The sequence below is a fragment of the Hemibagrus wyckioides genome, linkage group LG24 (assembly GCF_019097595.1).
Source record: "Hemibagrus wyckioides isolate EC202008001 linkage group LG24, SWU_Hwy_1.0, whole genome shotgun sequence".
NCBI lineage: Eukaryota > Metazoa > Chordata > Actinopteri > Siluriformes > Bagridae > Hemibagrus > Hemibagrus wyckioides.
The window spans coordinates 20,267,456-20,272,455 of NC_080733.1; the positions used below are offsets into that span (position 1 = coordinate 20,267,456).

A 5,000-nucleotide genomic window follows, 5' to 3' on the forward strand; every position below is an offset into this window, starting at 1 on the left:
GGGATTATAAATCATTATAAACACTGAGAGTGGGATTATAAACACTTAGAGTGGGATTATAAATCATTATAAACACTGAGAGTGGGATTATAAATCATTATAAACACTGAGAGTGGGATTATAAACACTGAGAGTGGGATTATAAATCATTATAAACACTGAGAGTGGGATTATAAATCATTATAAACACTGAGAGTGGGATTATAAATCATTATAAACACTGCGAGTGGGATTATAAATCATTATAAACATAGAGAGTGGGATTATAAATCATTATAAACACAGAGAGTGGGATTATAAATCATTATAAACACTGAGAGTGGGATTATAAATCATTATAAACACTGAGAGTGGGATTATAAATCATTATAAACACAGAGAGTGGGATTATAAATCATTATAAACACTGAGAGTGGGATTATAAATCATTATAAATACAGAGAGTGGGATTATAAATCATTATAAACACAGAGAGTGGGATTATAAATCATTATAAACACAGAGAGTGGGATTATAAATCATTATAAACACAGAGAGTGGGATTATAAATCATTATAAACACAGAGAGTGGGATTATAAATCATTATAAACACAGAGAGTGGGATTATAAATCATTATAAACACAGAGAGTGGGATTATAAATCATTATAAACACTGAGAGTGGGATTATAAATCATTATAAACACAGAGAGTGGGATTATAAATCATTATAAACACTGAGAGTGGGATTATAAATCATTATAAACACTGAGAGTGGGATTATAAATCATTATAAACACTGAGAGTGGGATTATAAATCATTATAAACACTGAGAGTGGGATTATAAATCATTATAAACACAGAGAGTGGGATTATAAATCATTATAAACACTGAGAGTGGGATTATAAATCATTATAAACACTGAGAGTGGGATTATAAATCATTATAAACACAGAGAGTGGGATTATAAATCATTATAAACACTGAGAGTGGGATTATAAATCATTATAAACACAGAGAGTGGGATTATAAATCATTATAAACACTGAGAGTGGGATTATAAATCATTATAAACACTGAGAGTGGGATTATAAATCATTATAAACACTGAGAGTGGGATTATAAATCATTATAAACACTGAGAGTGGGATTATAAATCATTATAAACACTGAGAGTGGGATTATAAATCATTATAAACACTGCGAGTGGGATTATAAATCATTATAAACACAGAGAGTGGGATTATAAATCATTATAAACACAGAGAGTGGGATTATAAATCATTATAAACACAGAGAGTGGGATTATAAATCATTATAAACACTGAGAGTGGGATTATAAATCATTATAAACACTGAGAGTGGGATTATAAATCATTATAAACACTGAGAGTGGGATTATAAATCATTATAAACACTGAGAGTGGGATTATAAATCATTATAAACACTGAGAGTGGGATTATAAATCATTATAAACACTGAGAGTGGGATTATAAATCATTATAAACACTGAGAGTGGGATTATAAATCATTATAAACACTGAGAGTGGGATTATAAATCATTATAAACACTGAGAGTGGGATTATAAATGACAGTAGTGTGCTGTCAGGTTAAAAAGATTTTCTTGGTAAGGTTCCATCAGCAGGTTGTAGAAGGTTCCTGATCAGATCCTCCTTCAGAAACCTGGTCTTATTCAGCACCTTACCACATAAATAAATGGTGTAGAGTGAAATGCGTTGCCATGGTTACCAAACAGGTAGGTTATTTCTGTGATTCTGAAAAGTATGTCTGATATTGTACGTCAAACCTGCTAAAAAAAAAAGCAAGAACAGCACTCGTGTGACAGAAAGGATATGACGCAATATCAAAATGGCGGCCATTTGTCAAATTCTAGCTTGTTCATTCTGGGTTCGTTCTAGAACTCAGCCTCTCCTCTCCTCTCCTCACGCACGCGCACGCGCGCACGCGGCCTTCCTCAGCCACACGGTTACAGCCGTTACGGAATGCGCGTGACGTCATCGCTGTTTTTCTTTCACTTTTGCCTCAGAGAAGGCTAGCCGAGTAGCCTAGCATGTTAGCCTTCGACTGGCTAGCTAACGAGCTAGGGAGATATCCCGTAAACAAGCTGTACATCTAACACTAAAAACTAAAGTCAGAATTAATAAATAATAATATAAAACGTAGCTCTGTAGCTGCGCCAACATAAGCCTCGGTGTGATGTAATGTGTTTATCGAGTCGGCTCTTTGAATCGGTTACTTTAAGGTGAACCGACTCAAACACTCGCGCGTCTCTAAATAATTTTTCTCCATGTAGGTGATCCGGCTCAGGGATTCGTGTGTGCTCGGCTCATTTTACGATTACTCAGGAAGCTTGAAGAATTGCAGCGTAATGAATAGTAGAGCTTTGTTATTTAAAATAAAAAATAAAAACAGACAACAAATAATAACCAATAAATATATATATAACCGTATAAAGAGTGTCTTCGAGCAGGAACTAATGGAAATAACCTTGAGCCGCTTGGGAATCGATTCATATAGATTGAGTCAAATGAACTGAGTCGCTTGAAGCGTTTTGTTATTTAAAATGAAAAGTAAACATATCTGAAACAGACAACGAAGAATAGCCATTTAATAGTTATAGAACATAGAAACAAATGGAAGTAACCGTGAGTCGTTTGGGAGTCGAATCATACAGATTGAGTTAAATGAACTGAGTCGCTTGACGCCCCAGCGCGTTAGCGTGGATTAAAATCCTACACTTCCCATGATGCTCGCGGGCACGTGAGGACGGGGGGGGGATAGGCGTGACTTCCGCGTTTCTTTTTCTTTTTTTTTTTTACCTCCCCCATGTTTTATTTTCTATTTATTTATTTCATTTTTTTAAAGAGAGAAATGGAGGGTGATGGCGTCTTGTGTGTCACCGAGAGCACGCAGAGGGACGGGATGATGTAGGAATAGAGCATTCAGAGAGAAAAATCCTCAGTCCAGCCGAAGAGTGAGAGACGGTTACAGAAGGAGATTTACACAATAGAGAAATGAGCAGAAGGACAATGGGCACGCGCATCTGCGGACTCCTCGCCTTTTAATCCGGATTTATTTTTCTCATTTTTTGTTGTTGTTGACGAATCCGAATTGAATACCTTGTCGGATAGGAGTGTGTGTGTGTTTTTTAACAAGGGGTGTTAAATTAAGGCTGGGCTCGGGGGGGGAGAGAGAGAGAGAGAGAGAGAGAATATGATTTAAAGAGAATAGTTTTGATCATTTTTACACTCAGTGCACACATTCCAGCGTCACGCGCACGCTCTTTTCTGTTTAATTTATTATTATTATTAATAATAATATTATTATTATTGTGTGTGAGTCAGTGTGTGTGTGTGTGTGTGTGTGTGTGAGTGAGAGTGTGAACACATGTAAAGCGAGCGAGTGAGAGGACGAGAAAAAGGGAAGGCAAGAAAAAAAAGGAGAAAGAAACAAGGAAGCAATCCCTCTATTCCTGTCTCCATCCAGCGCCTCTGCTTGTTCTCGCTGCAGATATTATCATCATCATCATCATCATCATCATTATTGTTATTATTATTATTGATTATTATAAATCATTATTTTTTTCCTGCGAGTGAATCGAGTCATTTCTGATGCGCGCGCCGGGAGCATGCGACTCGGCGCTGATCACAGGTGAGTGAAGCTCAAGCTTTTTAATCTGCTCTGAATTTCTTCATCATCACTCTCTCTCTCTCTCTCTCTGTGTGTGTGTGTGTGTGTGTGTGTGTGTGTGTGTGTGTGTGTGTGTGTGTGTGTGTGTGTGTGTGTGTGTGTGTTTAAGCTCAGCTCCAGCAGCTAGCACACCACACCACAGGCTCAGAGGGAGCGCGTTAGCACGCCTCTTATTCCTCTCTCTCTCAGTGCTAGCTTTTAGCAGCTACATCTTATCATCTTCATCATTATTACATAACTGTTCAGTTGAATCTTTATCAAAACCCTGATCCGGCTCCTGACGTTTAGAAACATGATGCTAAGCTAAGCTAGGTTAGGCTATGCTAACTAGCTAGCTATCACGCTAGCCCACAGTGTGTTGCGCATCATTACGTTATTGGGGTGTGTGTGTGTGTGTTGGCTAACTTAGCCGTGAATGTTTTGCGGTGTGTGTTGTGTAAATTGTCATGTTATTAAACACTGCAGGTCAGACACGCGAGCTCGGGTCGAATCATCTGCCGCATTAGTACTGAATTTACTAATAAACAAAGAAATAAATAAATAAACAAGGAGAAAAGGAGCTCGCGAGGTTACATGGCTAATCACATTGTATTAGCATCTCCTCAGCTAGCTAGCCCTGCCGCCACACACACACACACACACACACACACACACGCACACACACACACACACCTCGGCGTAGTTTATGTAATAAATACATGTAAAAATTCCAGTGAGGGTTTAAAGTGATGATAATTTACAGATTTCCTTCTGAGGAGTGAAGAAATCTTTGTTCATAAAAATAATTTATTTTATTAAACACTCTTTAGTGTATAAAATTATGAATATTTCATGTGTACACTGAGGAGGAAAATGTTAAATAAATAAATATATAAATAAATATAATGATTATTAATTTCCCCCAAAACAAATAATAAAAAAAAGAATTCGTACATTTTGGTGTTAAAAAAAAAAGAAACAAGATGTAAAAGTGTTTAAATAAATAACTTTAGGGTTTTTATTTTTTTTTTAATTTCAGAGTACAGATGAATAAATCTGACAGGAATGGAAAATAAAATAAAAATCCAGGATAATAATAATACATGAATATTAAAGATAAATATTAAATATTAGATAAAGATAAATATTAAAAATAAAGTGAAGGTAATGATTGTGGGGTAAAGTCTGAGAAAAAACAGATTAAAATAAAATCACCATCATTACATTAGTGTGATGGTGATGAGTGTTGATTGGTGTGTGTGTGTGTTTAGTGTATGAAACCTGAACACTACTATAATGTGTGTGTTTATAAATCCAGTCTGGATTC

General features: G+C 36.1%; 1 protein-coding gene across 3 annotated transcripts in view; it reads left to right on the forward strand.

Annotated features, from left to right (window-relative positions):
* Window positions 1-2,804: 2,804 nt before the first annotated feature.
* Window positions 2,805-5,000, forward strand: part of zgc:158376 (uncharacterized protein LOC100101643 homolog) — a 34,470-nt gene continuing 32,274 nt past the window's right edge. For 2 of the 3 annotated variants that reach the window (XM_058377671.1, XM_058377672.1), the window contains exon 1: window positions 2,805-3,655. The gene's annotated coding sequence lies outside the window, so the exon portion shown is untranslated. The remainder of the gene's footprint in view (window positions 3,656-5,000) is intronic. The other variant, XM_058377673.1, reaches the window with a different exon arrangement.